Here is a 19,665-nt window from a genome sequence, read left to right on the forward strand (position 1 = left end):
ACGACCCACATGGTGAGAACCGCTACTCTAAATTGAGAGGAGTCTCTCTTAAGGTCTATTTCACCATACTGTTAGAAGCTCAAGTCCATTTGTTGTTTTTGTTAGGTGCCGTCGAGTGGGTATGTCTCATAGCAACTCTACGCACAATATAATGAAACGCCGCCCTGTCCTGTGACATCCTCACAGTGGTTCTCTGCTTGCGCTCATTGTTGCAGCCACTGTGCTAATGCATCTTGTTGGGGACCGCCTCTCTTTTCCTGCCCTTTCATACCAAGATTTGGGACTTCCTCTAGAGCAGTGGTTCTCCACTTTCCTAATGCCATGATATTTTCATACCGATTCTCATTTAGTGGTGACACCCCCAACCATAAAATGATTTCATTGCAGCTTCATAACTGTAATTTTGTTACTGTTATGAGTCACGACACCCCTGTGAAATTTTCATTCCATATCCACAAAGGGGTCGCGACACACAGCTGAAGATCCCCTGCTCTAAACTAAGAGGAGATTCTCTTAAGATAGAATTCAGCATACTGGTAGATGCACAAGTTCTGTTGTTATTGGTGTTAGGTACCATCGAGTGGGTTTTGGCTCATAGTAACTCTATGCACAATATAGTGAAACGCTTTCCCATCCTATGCCATCCTCACAGTGCTTCTTTTGCTTGTGCGCATTGTTGCAGCCACTGTGCTAATCCAACTTTTGGGTAGCTGCCTCTTTTTTGTGGCCTTTCTACTGTACCAAGACTTGTGTCTTCCTCTAGGGCAGTGGTTGTCAAATTCCCTAATGCCATGACCCTTTCATACAGTTCCTCATGTAGTGGTGACCCCCATCATAACATTATTGTTACTTCATAACTGTAATTTTCCTACAGTTGTGAATCATTTCACACCTGTGAAAGGGTCATTTGATCGCCAAAAGTGGTCGCGAACCACAGGTTAAAAACCGCTGGTCTAAACTAAGAGGAGTTTCTCTTAATATCTACTTCACCCTATTGTCAGGAGCACAAATCCTATAGTTATTGTTAGATTCCGTTGTGTAGCTTTCGACGCCTAGCAACTCTAAGCACAATATGATGGAAAGGTGTCCTGTCCTGCGCCATCCTCCCAGTGGTTCTTTTGCTTGCGCGGATTGTTGCAGCCACTGTTGTATTCCATCGTGCTGTGGGCTGCCTCTTTTTGCTGCCCTTCTACTGTACCCAGATCTATGTCTCCCTCTAGGGCAGTGGTTCTCAACCTTCCTAATGTCATGACTCTTTCACACCATTCCTCATGTACTAGTGACCCCCCCCCCCAATCATAAAATTATTTTCCTTGTTACTCCATAACTATAAATTTGCTATTGTTATGAATCAGGTCACCCATGTGAAATGCTCATTGTTCCCTCCTAAGACGTTGTGACCCACAGTTAGAGAACTGTTACGCTACACTAAGAGTTTCTTTTAAAGTCTTCTTCAGCATAATGTTAGAGGCACAAATCCTGTTGTTTGGTGCCTTCGAATGGGTTTAGGCTCATACCAACTCTATGCACCATGTAATGAAATGCTTTCCCGTCCTGTGCCTTCCATACAGTGGTTCTTTGGCTCACACTCATTTTTGCAGCCACTGTGCTAATCCATCTTGTTGGGCACTGCCTCTCTTTTCCTGCCCTTCTGTACCAAGATATGTGTCTTCCTCTAGAGCAGTGGTTCTCAACTTTCCAAATGCCACAACCACTTCACACCATTCCTCGTGTAGTGGTGACATCCAACCATAAAATATTTGCATTGCTACATCATAATTGTAATTTTGCTTCTGTTATGGATCAGGCCACCCATGTGAAAGGTTCGTTAGTCTCCTCAAAGGTGTCTTGACACACAGTGTGAGAACCAATGGTCTAAACGAATAGGAGTTTCTCTTAAGGTCTACTTCAGAATATTCTTAGAAGCCCAAGTTCTTTTTATTAGTGTTTGGTGCCTTTGAGTGTGTGTTGGCTCATACCAACTGTATGCACAATATAATGAAACTCGGCCCCATCTCGTGCCATCCTCACTGTGGTCCTTTGCTTGCGCTCACTGCTGCATCAATTCCATTTGTAGGGGCTGCCTGACTTTTGCAGCCCTTCTGCTGTACCAACATTTGTGTCTTCCTCTAGGACAATGTTTCTCATACATCCTAATTCTGTGGCCCTTTCGTACAGTTCCCAATGTAGTGGTGGACCCCAATCATAAAATTATATTCATTGATATTTCATAACTGTACTTTTGCTACTGTTATGAATCAGGCCATCACTGTGAAGGGGTGTTTCGAAACACCCCCCACCTGAAAGTGTTCACGACCCAATGTTGAGAACCCTGCTGTAAACTAAGAAGAGTTGCTCTTAAGATTTACTTCAGCATATTGTTAAACACACAAGCCCTGTTGTTATTGTTGTTAAGTTCTGCGGAGGGGGTTTTGGCTCATCGCATCTCTATGCACAATATCATGAAATGCTTCCCAGACCTGTGCCATCCTGTCAGTGGTTGTTTGCTAGTGCTCATTGTTGGAGCCATATTTGGGGGGCCTGGCTATTTTTTGTTGCCCTTCTACTCTACCAAGATTTGTGTCTTCCTTTAGTGCAGTGGTTCTCAACCTTCCTAATGCCACAACATTTTCATACCGTTCCTCATATAGTGCTGACTGCCAAATCATAAAATTATTTTCATTGCAACTTTGTAACTCTAATTTTCCTACTGTTATGACTGGGCGACCACTATGAAAGGTTCATTCATCCCCCAACAGGGCTCGTGACCCAAAAGTTGAGAACCGCTGCACTAAACTAATAGGAGTTTCTCTTAAGGTCTACTTCAGCACATTATAAGAAACACAAGTCCTGTTGTTTTGTTGTCAGGTGCAGTCGAGTGGGTTTTGACTCATAGCAACTCTGTGCTCCATATAATGTAACGCTGCCCCATGTTGTGCCATCCTCACAGTGTTCCCTTAGCTTGAGCTCATTGCTGCAGCCACTGTGCTATTCCATCTATTTGGGGGCTGACTCTATATTGCGGCCCTTCAACTGTATCAAGACTTGTGTCTTCCTGTAGGACTGTGGTTTTCAGCAATCCTAATGCCACGACCCTTTCATACAGTGCCTCGTGTAGTAATGACCCCCCAACCAAAAAAATTGTACTGTTGCTACTTCATAACTGTAATTTTGCTACTGTTACGTATCTGGCCACGCCTATGGGAGGGTCATTCGAACACCCCCAAAGGATTTACCACTCAACTCACAAGTTGAGAACGGCTGCTCTAAACTAAGAGCAGTTTCTCTCAAGGTTTAGTTGAGCATACTGTTAGATGTATGATTCCTCCTGTTATTGTTGTTCGGGCCGTGGAGAGGGTTTGGGCTGATAGCAACCCTGTGCACAATATAATAAAGGCCTGCCCAGTCTTGCATCATCCTCACGGTGGTTCTTTGCTTGCGCTCATTGTTGCAGCCACCGTGCAAATCCGTCTTGTAGGGACTTCCTCTCTTCTGCTGCCCTTCTACTGTACTTGCGTCTTCCTCTAGGACAGTGTTTCTCACGCTTCCTATTTCTACGACCTTTCCATACACTTCCCAATGTGTAGTGGTGGTCCCCAAAGCATAAAGGTTTTTTTCTACTGTTATTCCATAACTGTAATTTTGCAAGTCTTATGAATCTAGTCACCCTGTGAAAGGGTTGTTCAACCAACCAAAGTGGTCACAAGTCACAGGTTGAGAACCGCTGTTCTAAATTAAGAGGAGTTTCTCCTGTGGTCTAGCTCAGTATATTATTACACGCACGAGTCCTGTTCTTATTGTTGTTAGGAGGCTGTCGAGTGGGTTTGGCTCATAGTTGGCTCATAACAACTCTATGCACAGTATCATGAAACACTGTTCCATCCTCTAACACCCTCACACTTTTCTTTTGTTTTCACTCATTGTTGCAGTCTCTGTGCTAATCCATCTTTTGGGGGACTGCCTCTCATTTGCTGACCTTCAACTGTACCCAGATTTGTGTCTTCCTCTAGGGCAGTGGTTCTCAAACTTCCTAATGCACGACTCTTTTACACCATTCCTCATGTATTGGTGACCTCCCCCCCCCCCATCATAAAATTACTTTCCTTGTTACTTTATAACTAAAATTATGCTACTGTTATGAATCAGGCCACCATGTGATATAGTCATTCTCCCCCCCACCCCCCAAAAGGCATCACGACCCACAGTTTGAGAACTGCTATTCTACACTAAGAGGAGTTTCTTTTTAAGGTATGTTTCAGCATATTGTTAGAAGCACAAATCCTGTTCTTGTTTTTGGCTGCCTTCCAGTGGGTTTTGGCTCATACCAACCGTATGCACAATGTAATGAAAAGTTGTCCTGCCCTGTGCATCCTCACGATGGTTCTGCTGTTTGGGCTCATTGTTGCGGCCACTGTGGTAATCCATCTTGTTAGGGACTACCTCTCTTTTCCCGCCCTTCCGTACCAAGATTTGCGTCTTCCTCAAAAATAGTGGTTCTCAACTTTCTGAATGCCACTACTATTTCATACCAGTCCTCAGGTAGTGGTGACTCCCCAACCATAAAATATTTTCATTGCTACATCATAACTGTAATTTCGCTTCTGTTATGGATCAGGCCACCCATGTGAAAGGTTCATTAGTCTTCTAAAGGCACTGTGACACAGTTTGAGAACCAGTGGTCTAAACTAAGGGGAGTTTCTCTTAAGGTCTACTTCAGCATATTCATAGACGCACAGTCCTGTTGTTATTGTTTGGTGCCTTTGAGTGTGTGCTGGCTCATAGCAACTCTATACACAATATAATGAAACATGACCCCGTCTCGTGCCACCCTCACCGTGGTTATTTTGCTTGTTGTCATTGTTGCAGCCATGGGCTAATCCAACTTTTGGGGGGCTGCCTCTCTTTTGCTGCCCCTCTACTACCCTTTCATTCATTTCCTCATGTAGTGATGAACCCCCAATCATAAAATTATTTTCATTGCTACTTCGTAACTTTAATTTTGCTACAGTTATGAATCAGGCCTCCACTGTGAAAGGGTCATTTGACCCCCCCCCAAAGGGCTCGTGACCCACAGGTTGAGAACCACTGCTCTAAACTAAGAGGAGTTTCTCTTAGGATCTACAGCACCATATTGTGAAAAGCATGAGTCCTACAGTGATTGTTGTTAGGTGTTGCCCAGTGGGTTTCGATTCTCAGCAACTCTACGCACAAGATAATGAAACGCTGCCCCGTCCTGTGCCATCCTCACAGTGGTTTCTTGTCTGCACTCATTGTTGCAGCCACTGCGCTAATCTATCATCTGGGGGTCTGCCTCTCATTTGCTGCCTTTCTGCTCTGCCAAGATTTCTGTCTTGCTCGAGGACAGTGGCTCTCAACCTTCCTATAATGCCACAGGCCTTTTATACCACTCCTCATGTAGTGGGTACAATCCCAGTCATAAATTTATCGTCATTGCTACTTCATAAGAGTAATGTAGCTACTGCTATGAATTGGGTCACCCCTGTGCAAGGGTAGTTCATCACCCTAATGGAGTCATGACCCACAAGTTGAGAATCTCTGCTCCAAACAATGAAGAATATCTCTTAAGATATATTTCAGCACATTGTTAGAAGCAAAAGTCCTGTTGTTATTGTATTTAGGTGCCTTCAAGTGGGTTTTGGCTCATAGCAACACTATGCAAAATATAACGAAATGCTCCCCCATCCTGTGCATTCCTCACAGTGGTTCTTTGCTTGCGCTGGTTGTTGCAGCCACTGAGCTATTCCAACTTGGAGGGGCTGCCTCTCCTTTGCTGCCCTTCTACTCTACCAACATTTGTGTCTTCCTCTCGGACAGTGGTTCTCAATCTTCCTAAATCTACGACCCTTTCATGCAGTTCCCAAAATAGTGGTGGACCCCCAGTCATACAAAACTTTCGCTGATATTTCATAACTGTAATTTTGCTAATCTTATGAATCAGGCAACCCTTGTGAAAGGGTCATTCAACCCACTCACTCCCCAAAAGGGTTCGTGATTCATAGGCTGAGAACCCTGCACTAAAGTAAGAGGAGTTTCTCTTAAGATCTACGTCAGCATATTGTTAGAAGCTCAAGTTCTTTTTGTGTTGCTGTTAGTTGCCGTCGAGTGGGTTTTGACTCTCAGCAACTCTACGCACAATATAATGAAATGCTGCCCCGTCCTGTGCCGTCCTCACAGTGGTTCGTTGATGGCACTCATTGTTGCAGCCACTGAGCTATTCCATCTTGTAGGATCTGCCTCTCACTTGCTGCCCTTCTGCAGTACCACGTTTTGTGTATTCCTCTCGGGCAGTGTTTCTGAACCTTCTTAATGGCATGGCTCCTTTATACAATTCTTAATGTTGTGGTGATCCTCCAACAGTAATTTTTTTTCATTGTTACTCCATTACTGTGATTTCACTACTGTTATGAATTGGGCAACACCTGTGAGAGGGGGTCGCGACCCACAAGTTAAGAACCACTGCTCTAAATTTAGAGGAGTTTCTCTTAAGATCTACTTCAGCATATTGTTAGAAGTACACGTCCTGTAGTTATTGTCAAGTTCCGTCGAGTGGGTTTTGACTCTTAGCAACTCTATGCACAATATAATGAAACGCTGCCCTGCCCTTAGCCACCCTCACCGTGCTTGTGTGCTTGGCCTCAGTGTTGCAGCCACTGTGCTAATCCAACTTGTTGGAGACTGCCGCTCTCTTCCTTCCCTTCTGTACCAGATTTGTGTCTTGCCCTAGGGAAGTGGTTCTCAACCTTCCTAATGCCACGACTCTTTCATACCATTCCTCATGTAGTGGTGATTGCCAAATCATGAAATTATTTTCATTGCTACATCATAACTCTAATTTTTCCACTTTAATGAACGGTCCACTGCCGTGAAAGCGTCATTCATCCCCCAAAAGGGGTCACGACCCTCAGTTTGAGGCCCGCTGCACTAAACTAATAGGAGATTCTCTTAAGGTCTACTTAGGTACATTGTTAGAAAAACAAGTCCTGTTTTATTTCTTGTGGGTTTTGCTCATAGCAACTCTATGTCAATATAATGAAACACTGTCCTGTCTTGTGCCATCCTTGCAGTGTTTCTTTGGCTTGTGTTTATTGTTGCAGCCACTGTGCTATCCCATCTATATTGGGGCTGAGTCTATTTTGTTGCCCTTCAACTGTATCAAGAATTGAGTCTTCCTCTTGGACAGTGGTTTTCAACATTCTTACTCACGACCCTTTCATCCAGTTCCTCATGTAGTCGTGACCAACCAACCATACAATTATTTTTGTTGCTACATCATAGCTGTAATTTTGCTACTGCTATAATTCAGGCCACCCCATGAAAGGGCTGTTTGACCCCCTAAGTAGACACGACCCACAGGTCAAGAGCCGCTGCTCTAAACGAAGGGGAGATTCTCTTAAGGTCTTCTTCAGCATATTGTTAGAAGCACAAGTCCTGTTGTTACTGTTGTTGGGTGCAGTCTAGTGGGTTTGGCTCATAGCCACTCTCTGCACAATATAATGAAACTCTGGGGGTCTTAAAGGCTTGAAGGCAAACAGGCTGAAATCTAGCTCAGAAGCAACAAAGCCCACAGAGAAGAAGCACACAAGCCTAAGTGAGCACGAGGTGTTGAAGGGATCAGGTAGCAGACACCAAAGAACAAAAACCATCATTGTGTGATCACCTTCCCCACATAAACGCTGAAGATGAATGTGTGCATAAGTATGTGTGGTGAAGAAGGCTGATGGTGGCCGGCTATCAAGCGATATAGCGTCCCGGGTCTTAGAGGCTTGAAAGTAAACAAGCTGGCCCAGAAGCAACAAAGCCCACATGGAAGCATCACACCAACATGTGTGATCATGAAGGGCTGAGGGGACCAGTTTTCAAGCAACAAAGGCGGGAGGTGGGATTATATCATCGTGAATGAGGGGAGTGCATGACGGGGGACCAATGCTCACCTGTAGACAACTGGACATCCCTTGCGGAGGGGTAGTGGGAAGGAGATGAGTCACTCAGGGTTCAGTGTAGCAATAATGAAACTCACAACCTTCCTCTAGTTATTAAACGCTTCCTCCCCCCACATCTCATGATCCCAATTCTACCTTGCAAACCTGGTTAGACCAGAAGATACACAGCGGTACAGACGGGAACTGGAAACACAGGGAATCCAGGACAGATGAACCCCCCAGGACCAGCGGTGAGAGTGGCGATACTGGGAGGGAAGTGGGTATAGAAATGGGAAACCGATCACAAGGATCTACATATAACTTCCCCCCTGGGAGATGGGCAACAGAAAATTGGGTGATGGGAGACGCCGCGCAGTGTAAGATAAGAGAAAATAATAATGTATAAATTATTAAGGGTTCATGAGGGAAGAGGAGCAGGGTGAGAAGGGGATAGGGGAAAGGGGAAATGAGCTGATTCCAGGAACCCAAGCAGAAAGCAAATTTTGAGAATGATGAAGGCAACGAATGTATAAGTGTGCTTTACACAATTGGTGTATGTATGGATTGTGATGAGTTGTATGAGCCCCAATAAAATGATTTTAAAAAAGAAAAAGAAAGAAATGTCTATAAATGAATGAAGGCAACATATGTATAAAATGCCTGATGCAATCAATATGGATTGCAACAAAAGTTGTAAGAGTCTCCAATAAAAGATTTTTAATAAAAATGTATATATAATAAATATTTTCCTAACTTATATAAATGATTAATAAGAATAAAATTAAGCAGCCTGGGTTTTTTATAGGAAAAAATGATAAAAGAACAAATGAGAGATTCAGCAGGAAGCAATGGATAGGAAAATATTATAAGGAAAGTTTTCTCTTATGTGGAATGTACATTCTCTTACATGACAACAATCAGAATATGCCGTAAGAACCTCAGACCAAATACTAGAATAAAATAGAGGAAAAAATCCCAACCCTTCAATAAAATGCTATATGCTTTCTATGATTTTCACAAAAGTTCAAATTCTTTAACAAAATATTTTGTTCATTCACATTTTTAATTATGCATAAATTTATGTCTACTTGCATTACATCTCATAAAAAGGCATAAGAATTGTTTTTGCACTGTTTAAAACTAAATAGAAGATAGTGAAGGTGAAAAAATAGCTTTCGTGAATGTTGCTTTGAAATACAAATGGCATTGTCCTAAGAAATATAAATGAGTTAATTTTTTAAAATCATTTTATTAGGGGCACATACAACTCTTATCACAATCCATACATACATCAGTTGTGTAAAGCACATCCGTACATTCATTGCCCTCATCATTCTCAAAACATTTGCTCTCCACTTAAGGCCTTGGCATCATGTCCTCATTTTTCTCCGCCCTCCCTGTTCCCCCCTCACTCATGAACCCTTGATAATTTGTCAGATCTTACATATTTTGTCTCCCTTCACCCACTTTTCTGTTGTCCATCCCCCAGGGAGGAAGTTATATGTAGATCCTTGTAACTGAGGTCTCAGAGCAGCTGGGTGTGATGCAGGGGAGGCTCTGGAAGCAGCTGAAGACACTGTGGGAGTTGGCAGCCCAACAGTGAGGGTCACTGCATCCGGGGGTACCAGAAAACTGGCTGGGGTTGCTTATTCCCCTAGATGCTACCCCTGCCTTGAAGAGAACCGTGACAGAGGCCTATAGACATGTGTCAGGAAAAGATGAGTCCTTCACTGTTTCCTCTTCCCACAAACCTTTGAGGAGAGCCTGCAGGGCAGGGGCTTGGCTCCCTGGCTCCAGTCACCTGCCCTCCCCCACAGCCACACCCTCGCCAGCCCCAACTCCCCCTGCCCTGGGTTTGCTTCTTGAATCCAGAGGAGCAGCCTGGGCAAAGACCATGAAGAACCTTGTCCTTCAGGCAGCCCCTTTGATCGAGTCCCTTGTCCTCCAGAGTGTGGACACATGCACACTAACTGTTGGGGGACTCAGCTGTCACCACAGGGGCCAGGATCTGAAGAGGATGCTGGCACTGCAGGGCTTCCTGAGGGAAGCCAAGGACTTGCAGAGCTGGCTGAGCAGCCAGCAGCTGGTGGCCAGAGGAGAGAGGACTATGAGCACACCCTAGTGAGGAAGGGGCTAGGGGCAAGGAAGGTGCCCTGGAGCCGAAGGAAGACGGGTGGTGGAGGGGGGGCTGCATGCACAAGGGGCTGATGGGGAACATCAGTCTGGACTGAGGACAGCTGTGGCTTCCTATTCCCCTCTCTGCATAGAGGGGCAAGTTCTGTGGCTGTCCAGTCTTGCCCTGCCCAGTCACTCACTGAGGTGTCTCACCAGCCAGGGCCCCCTGGGACCCCTCTCCTCTCTTCTCAGCTCCTCTTAACCAAGTTTGCAATGTTTCAGCACCAAGTGAAGATGGGTGGCCACCAGGGGGCAGCCTGCCCCACTAGCGGAGAGCCTGCTGGAGTGGCGGCCCAGCACTGCCCCCAGGGCCCAGCAGTGGTGACAGGACCTACAGTGAGTACCAGCAGCCTGGAGCAGGGGTGAGTTTGGGGGAGGTGCTGGGCATGGGCTGGACGGGCTTCCAGGGAGACCCTTGCTGTGCTGCGGCTCTGCCAAACCCCTGAGAGGTGAACTGGCTTTCTGTGTGCCCACATTGGGGGCCCGGGCCACGTGTTCCAGGGAGCAACTTGTGCAGCCTGGAGTTGGGACCCCTTACTTAAGCTGAGAGGCCATGTCAGACGACCTTCAGCAAAGCTCAGCCTTTGAGTTCTGGGCTTCTGGCTTCAGGGCACGGTGAGGGCAGCTGCTGGTTCTGGCCCAGCTGCAAGCAGCCTGGCTGTACCTGGCCCTTCTGGGGACTCCAGATAGCACTGGGGAAACTGGGTGCACCGAGAGGCTGGGTTACTTGCTAGAGACCACAGCTAATTAGCAGTGAAGTTGAGACGCGATATGGCCCTCACCATAAAAAGGAAGTGTTTTCTGCCCTGGTGACCCTTGGCCTTCCCTGAGGTCAAGGGTGACCATAGCAGCCACATGAAGAGTGTCAGAAGCAGGGCACCGTGACTGCCTCAACCTCCCCACTCTCCCCTGCCGGGGCTCTTCCAGTCTTGGCCTAGTGCCTCTATTGCTGGGGAGCAGGCTGGAGAGTACCCCACCCCTGCAGGGCCCACAACCTTCCTAGCAGTGCCAGCGGATCTGAGAAGGCACAGTCTGGCAGTGTGTGACCAGGCTACCTGGAAATGATCCCATTGAAGATCTGGAGAGCAGACCGATTGTTTTCCTTTGATTGTGTTACAGACACCTTACAGGAGAGAAGGACGTTTATAGATCACTGTCTACAGTTTCTGACCTTCAAAGCACTCAAATCATTGCCATCGAGTCGATTTCTATCATCGAGGCCCTGTAGGACAGCACACGACGGCCCCTGCGTCTCTGAGGCTGTCACTACGGGAGCAGACAGCCGAGCCTTGTCTTTGTGATGGGTTTCAGACCACTGACCTTGCCATGAGCAGCAGCCCGGGGCATGCCTTTTCTGACCTTGGGTTTGACCAATATATATATATACACACATATAATGCACATATATATATGAATTTTAATATAGAGGGTTTTGTTTTAAGTGGAAACATGCAGAGCAATTTAACAATTTCTACACATTTTGTTTGCAGCTCTCATAATATAACACAGCACTCTTCTTGCCTTCTCCCTGGCCCCTCCCTCCCTCCTGAACTTTGAGGGCAAATGCTCCCCTTTGCTCTGGGAAGCACTTGCCTCAGAGGTGCCATGCGTTCACTTTATCAGCTCGACTGTTGCTTGGGCAGGGGTGATTCCTGGAGCTGCACTCTGTTTTGGATTTGAAGGGCCTTGGTCTCGGGGTTCCAGCAGTCCCTGTCAAACTTGTAATGCCCTCTTCATGAAGTCACCTTCCAATGGCTTTCAAGCTGTGCACAAGTTGCCAGTTTGAGCTCAACCAGAGCAGTTTGAGGCGGTGGCTGGGCACCATCTAACTCTCCTGGTCTCCAGGACAAGGATGGAGGGCTGTGGTGTTGGTGGTCCGTTAGTCCTGTGGACTGCTTTGCTTCAGTTTTTGATTTTCTTCACTTGTCAACTCCAGATGGGGAGAGAGGGGATCCTAGTTGCTAGAGGTGGCTTTGCAATGGAGACAAACATTTTATACTAAAGTGAGATTCTTACGTGACATTTGCGTGACTGCAGCAGCCCCTGCTCATCTTCCTCCGTACTCACCCTAGCTGACCACCTTCCTGCCTCAGAGGATGGGGCACTCCCTCTGCCCGTCCACCCTCAGGTCCTCACTTTCAGTCCCACAGGATCCTGTGGTATCAATCCCCCCCTATCAGCCCCACCCCCAGCCTACACAAGGATTACAAACCCTTGCTCCACTCAGATTCTCTGTAGCTAGTGTCACCACCCTGTGTTCCTCAGAGTGTGCTCTGCACCCATGAGATTATTGATTGGTTTCCACCCATAGTGACCCTCTGTGTCCCACAGGGCTTGCTCTGGGGGCAGCTCTCAGAGGGCGAAACCAGGAAGAGGAGGGGAGGGAGCAGTTGGGCAGAAGAAGCTGTGATGGACCCCACAGAGCCAGACTGCCCATGGAGGACAGGACCCTGTGGCTGTTTCCCTGAAGGTGTGCCCCTCAGGGCAGATCAATGCTCTGGAGACCCCACCGCAGGTGGAGGCCCCTCGACCCCTCCTCAGTCCCGCCCTCCACACCCTCACCTACATTTGGAGCTGGGTGAGCTTCTCCTCCTGGGCCACCAGCTGCCTTTCAAAGTCCTGGTGCCAGGCATGTGGCCCTCTAAGGGGCGAATCCCTGCTCACCCCACAGTCAGGGTCTAGCAGGAGGTCCTCTCAGGAGGCCAGCCAGACCTCGGCCTGACCCAGCAATCCCCGCAGCTCCTCCTAGTCCTGGCTCACCTGGCAGTGGTCCTGGTGAAGGGCCCAGGCCATCCGGAGCTCCTGCAGCTGCCTGTCCAGCTCCCGGAGACACTGTGACCTGGGGGGCAGAGGGCTGTTGGGAGGGGTGCAGGGTGTCGCCTGGGTGGGATAGGGCTGGGTTACCGTGGAGCAGGGAGCAGCAGGAAAGGGAGCTCTGGCCACGCACCACCCTGGCCCTAGACCTCAGCGCGCACATCTCTGGGGCCATGACGTAGCTGGTGTCCAGCAGCTACTACCCCGCCGGACGCACTGCCTGGGCTCTCAGGCAGAGCTCCTGCCCCAGTGTCTCCTTGGCCCCAGCTGGCCCTTCTGAGGATATAGACTAGCGCCTGCTTCTCTTGAGCCTGAGTGCTGGGTGGGGGACAGGGCATGGGAACAGGTCTCAGGGCCAGAGGGCAGAACAGGGAGGAGGCAGGGAAGATCTGGGTGCCCCCACCCGCATGGGACAGAGCGAGCCCCCATCCAGGTGGGGTGGCACATGCAGCAGTTCCTGGCAGTGCCTGAGGAAGGCGTGGCCATGGGCTACTCACTCCAGCTGGTGGCCCTTCTCCCAGGCCTTCATGTTCAGGTGGCCCAGGCCTCCTGCACCTCAGCCAGCTGCTCGGCCAGGCCCTCCTGGACCGCAGGGTGTACCTGGATGGCCTCCATCCCCATCTGAACCACCACCTCGTCCACAGCCACCAGCTCCCTCTGCAGCTGGCAGAGAGCAGGCTGAATGCTCCTTCACCCAGGACTCTGCAGGCCATCCTGGCTGTACCCCAGCCTAGGTCAAGCCCAGGCCCGTCACCCCCAATCCCAGAGGGGGAAGGGGCTGGCTGCAGTCCTGCCTGGGGTCAGCTGGGGGTGAGGGTTCCTCATCCATCCATTGCCTACAGAAGAGGGGTTCCTGCGGGGGGGAGGGACTGGGGCCCTCCCCTGCAGGAGGCGGTGCTGGCGCTGCAGGACCTCCACAGACGCTAGGTCGTGGCCAAGGACAGCACCCTCCACCAGGACCACCTTCTGCATGTGGCCCCACAGCTCGAGCGCCGCCTTGTGGAAGTCGAGGACACAGCGGGAAGGAGGGCCAGCAACTTTCTCCCTGAGAACAGGGCCACCTCCTTTTGAGCAAAGACTGTGGCTTGGGGATTTGTGGGGCGTTAACACGGAGGGAAATAGGACGAAGACTCTATTCCCTAAATTATAACAGGGAGAATCTGGAAAGCTGGTATTCCACGGTAGGAAAGCCTCTACTTTGGTAAGTTAGAGGTAAAGTCCAAGTACATTATCCTGCTTTAAAAATCATTCCCACGGATTCTCCGTTAACAGCTAGGCTGCCATAATGTGAGCACATGGCTGATTGTATCTCTGTGTAGAAGCAGATATGATCCTTTTGCCCTCTCTTCCCACCGTGACACCCAGCCCCCCTTGTAGCTTCCCCCAATGCAGGTATTAGCTTTCCTCACCTTGGTGAGCTCAAGTACAGGGTCCTTACGATAGATACCGCCCACCTTGTGACCCATGTCACTACTGAAGAGGTGTGTCTCCAGGCTCCCTATACACGTCCCAAGATAGCAAAGGTTCCACTTCTCCCAGTTCCACGTGGTCCATCAAGAGGAGCTGAAGTGAGCATGCCTAATAAAACATGTCTGACTCTGTATTGTATTCTCTCGCCCCTGTCTTTCCTGTCCTCTGTGACTTTACCGTGGCCTTTACCTATTATCATCGCTGTACATTCGCGCCTTCTGGCCCTTCGGTGGTTAGAAGATGGATGGTTTCCTCTGATCACAGCAGGTTCCTGATGAGGCCCGGGGGCCACAGGCAGGGCCCGAGGGAGGAAAGGGTCTTGACACGCATGTTGGGAGGAAGGCAAAAAGATGGGGAGCCCTGAGCACATGAGACGGCGGCTCAGGGAGCGAGTGGGCTGCCTGTCAGGGGGACTGCCTGTAGCACCTCCAACAGTCAGTGAGGAGAGGGCTGGCCCCGGGGCCACCCAGCCCCAGGATTTCGGATGCAGGACCTGTCAGGTGCTCAGTGCACTGAGACACCAGATCCTGAGCAAGGAGGGTGTGGGGAGGGGCGGCAGGGAGCTCTAAGAGTGGCGGTCAGCAAGAAGACCAGCAGGGCCTGTGCCCCCAACGAAACTGCGGCCCGTGCTCAGGGAGCATTGGGAGAGCCCACTTCGTGGTCCTGCCACAAGGAGTGACCTGCGCTGAACAACTCCAAACTGGGGGCAGGAAGGAGCGTGGTTGGACGGGGAAGGCTGATTGATGCTGGGAGCTGGAGTCAGCCATGCCCCTTCATACAAACATGTGCACACGAGAATACACACAGAAGTATGCATGCACACACCCACATGCCCACCCCTACACATGAGCATGCACACACATGCACACACATCTGGGGTAGGTCCCTGTGTCCCGAGCCCCTTGGCTGTCACTGGCCTGTCCCTCTGGGCACCCACCTCTGTGCGGGCTTTCATTGCCTTGTCCAGCCTCACCCATGTGGCCTCAACGCCGCTCCTATGGACTTGACTCTGGGCCATGGAGCTGGGGGAGGCGAGTTCCAGGGCACCTGCCAGCTCCCTCAGGGCCTGCACCCTGGCAGCCCCACACTCTGCCCTTTCTCCCGGAAGACCTTGAACTTCTCTTCCAGCATCTGCCAAAGGTGGGGCTGGAGAGGGTCAATGTGGATGGAATTCAGGCAGCTCCTAAAACTCACGAAAGGGCCAGCTGGCCCCAACAGCTCCCACATCCCTCAGCCCTGGTTCTAGAACTCTGCATGGCATCTCCTGCCCCCTCAGCCCACCCAGCATCTACCCTACCCTCCGTTCCTCCATCCACTTTCCCAGCACGACTCACTTCCACACCCTTCAGGTCCTGCCCACACTGTCTCTGGAGATAGCCCGAGTTCAGGGAACCCAGGGCAGCCCCTGCTGTCTGCAGCCTGTGGAGGAGGCAAAGCTGGGTCGGTGGATCAGGGAGCCTGGTCACAAAGCCCACTTAGCAGGGTCACTTTCCCAAGCCAAGGGCTCCCTGCACCTGCAGGGGTGTTCTGGGAAGAGTTGAGCTGGGCTGAGGATGCCCTGCACAGCCCCAGGCTGACCCAGGTCACAGTACAAGCTACTGCGTTTCCAGCCCAGATGGAGCTTAGGCGAGATAACGATTTGCCCATGATCCTAGCCCAGAGGCTGGCCCGGAGTCTCAGGGGCCCTGCATTTGCTGCATGCAAGAACCATGGAGGGGTGCAGCTTCTACCTTTGAAGGGTGTGCAGTCTCCTCCAAACACACAGCATGCCTGGGTGGCACACAACGTGGCTACCTGCGGAGTGCCGGGCTTTAGAATGACCCCACATGCTGACTCATGGGGATCCTCCAGAGGGTTTGCAAGCCTGTAAATCTTTCCAAGAGCAGGGAACCTCTTCTTTCTCCTGAGGAGCAGTTAGTGGGACTGAACCAGGCAACAGCCCAACACTTCCCAAGCAGGCCTCCTGGAGCATCGTTAGAGCAAGGGGTAAACTGCTAGTGATAATGGGCTCCTGGGAAGAGAGTTTGCAGAAAGGCCTGAAGCGCTGAGCAAGATCTCAGGACGGGCCCTCTGGGAGCTTAGGACAAGTTCTAAACCCAGCCAGGAAGCTGAAGGGCTGACCAGACAGAAGCTGAGGGGGAGGAATGAGCATGCTGGGATAACTGCTGACCCCCGCCTGGGGGCAGGGCTTCCTGGTTGGAGCTGTGGGAGCTGACTCAGGCCAGACCCCACCTGCTCTGAGACACTGAGGCCACCCTCAAAGTTCACAGCCAACTGTCTCACGTGCTCATCCATATCCAGGTGGGTGCCTGGGGGAGGGGGTGGCTTCTGCAAGTGCTGCCACCCCAGGCCCAGAGTCCCACCCTCAATGCCCGGGCCCTTGGCCACCATGCTGTCTCAGGAGAAAGCCACAAGCCTCCCAGATGCTGTGTCCCACTGGGTGGAGGCCCCCCTGAGGAGATATGGATCGCACCAATGAATGACACAATCTGCCTCTGACCCCTTGAGGTCTCATCACCGCCCACTATCATCACCCCAGTGCCGCTTCCCACTCTGGACTAGAGTGCATAGGTATTAGCAAGAGATAAAACTCACAACACATGGAACCCAGGAACAGGAATGGGAATAGAGATACCAAATGACATATAACCGCACACCCCTCGCAGGGAGAGGAGCAACAGAAAGCTGAGGATAAAAGAGACAATGGTCGATGTGAGATATGAAAATAATAACAATCTATAATCTATCAAGGAACCACGAGTGGGGGAGGAGGAAAAAAAGGGGAGCTGATCCCAAGGGCTCAATAGAAAGTAAATGTCTAGAAAAGAATGATGGCAATATACGTATGACTATGTCAGATACAATTGGTGTATGGATTGTAACAAGAGTTGTAAGAGCCCCCAATAAGGACACACTGAGGATGACGAAATACACCACTGAAAACCTTATGCTAATCATTGATACACTGTCAGGTAGTGGAGGACTAGTAAAACTAGGCAGAACCTTGTCAGAGAGAGGACCAGATGACGAACACTTTTGGTCAGATTAAGGGGGAGGATCAGTGACAAAGAGCCAGGCCATTTGCAGGATGCATGGCCACGGGAGCTGCAACGATGGGTTCAAACATCAGAAAGAAATGAGTGTGGCCCAGGACTGGCAAGCCTTTCCTTGTCCTGTACATTGGGGTTGCTTTGAAGCAGACCAACTGGACAGCACCTACCAACAAGACCAACCGAGGAAGAGGAAGCCACTATGGTCCCAGAAACAGACATCACTAGGACGTGTCAGGAGACTTTTATAAAGGTAACCAATGGCCTGGCCCTTCATCACAGAAAGCTGGGGAAGCACCATTGTCCTGGTTTACCAGACGTTCCCCAGATAAATTACTGTCCAGCTGCCCATAGGAAGGAGAAATACCTATAGACATGACGGAAGGGAGGTTCACTCCGCTATGGGAATGTGCTAATCTGTGCACTGAAATGTTGAAATCCACAGACACACGTGTATAAAAGAGAGTTGTAATTAAATGTTTTACCGTGGAAGACGGGTCACCACAGAGCTGTCTCTTTTGTGTTGAGACAAACTTTGCTGAATTTACCTGCCAGCAGTTGCGTGTCCTCCCTTTCTTTGAAGGTCGATGGAGACTCACGAGTGTAAGGAGAATGGTCAATGGTGGCCGTTCATAACCCAGGATCATCAGAAACCGCAGAGTAAATTTTAGGAACGTAGATGTAGGACAGCTGAGAAAACTTCACTCAGGGACTTCAGTGAACTCTCCTTACAATGCTGAGGCCTGACACGCCTAGTGCCTGGGGGCAACCCGGCTCCTGCCCTAGGTAGTTTTGTTGAGCGTGCCTCCCTCAGGTGGTGCCTTTTCTCTCCCAGCAATATTGCTCCCTGAAATTCTGCTAATGATGAAAACTATTTGCCATGGGTATGTCGTTTCACATCATTGGCCTCCTCTTAGAAGTACAAATGCTTTTCTACACGGGTGCTGCTCCCTGAGCTTTCCTTGTCTTGGCTCAATTGATGCAGATTCCTGTGCTGAATACGCATGGACAAGCAAAGGTGGGTGATTGTCATTATACTCCGCAAACTCAGCAATTTCATTTGTCAAGACCCACCTGGCTTGATCAAGATTACTTATTCCAGTGAAAACGATTTTTATGCAAATTCTAGAGGAGCACCAGTGTGCCTCTGGGAGCTACACCCGGGCCTGTGAACAGAGGCTCCGGAGTTTTCATTTTCTGACTAAAATTCAACACGGAATTTCATGGATCTAAGGAAACCGTGAATTGTGGACGTACCAGATTCTCACATCTTCATTGTCTAATGGAAGCTGAAGTTTCCCAGTCTGATCCGGCTGCCACTTCATTTCTGGCAATGACCATTCAATTGTGGACGTTCAGCCTTCTTCGGAATTCTCTTATACCGGCATGTTCCCGTGCCACACTAAGACCACTCGGTGGAGGTTTATGTGACTCAGGACAACTCTTTATTTCAGGCGTCTAGAATAAAGGGAATTCACAAAGGTTGATGATCACTTATTAAAGTCCCGTTTCTCTATAAAGCCCACTGATGACACTTCTACATCTGAGGGCAAAGTTCTCGTGCAGCATGATATTCTCATTTCAGCCACGCCGCCTGCAGTTTCTTCCTTGCAGAAAAAGCTTTCCCAGTGTACTTCTTTAAAATGCTGCAAAATAGTGGGACAGAAGATTTCGGTTTAGGGTTAACTTTAAACGGGCATAGGTACAGGCATGTGGGCATGTTTAGAGACAGTGTTTGAGTTCAGGTTAGAGTTAAGGCTGCGTGAGGATTCAGGTTATGGTAAGGTTGTGGATCAAATGTAGGGTGAGTGTGAGGTTGAAGGTAAAAGTAGGGTTTAGTGCTTAAGGATGAATGAACCTATTGTCTCATTTAGGCTTATGGTAAACTTGACTGTTTAGGTATGGGTTGGGGTTAATATTTGTGTTAGGGTTAGAAAGTGTGCGAGGTTAAGATTTGGGGTCAGGCTTGCGGCTTGTGCGTTACATCCGTTTTGGTTGTGGATAAGTTTAGCTCTCTGTCTAGTTTAAGGGATTGGATTGCATTAACGGTGATATGGAGGCTTGGATTGAAGGTGATGGATAGAGTTAAGTTAGGTTCAGGCGAAGGGTGACGGTTAGGAGTCAGGTTAGTTGTAGGGGGAGCTGCATGTTCACATCAGATTTGGGGTTAGGATTAGGCTTAGCCTTAGGGTAGACATACGGTTAGGGTTAGGGCT

This window comes from Tenrec ecaudatus, chromosome 15 (assembly GCF_050624435.1).
Source record: "Tenrec ecaudatus isolate mTenEca1 chromosome 15, mTenEca1.hap1, whole genome shotgun sequence".
Lineage (NCBI taxonomy): Eukaryota > Metazoa > Chordata > Mammalia > Afrosoricida > Tenrecidae > Tenrec > Tenrec ecaudatus.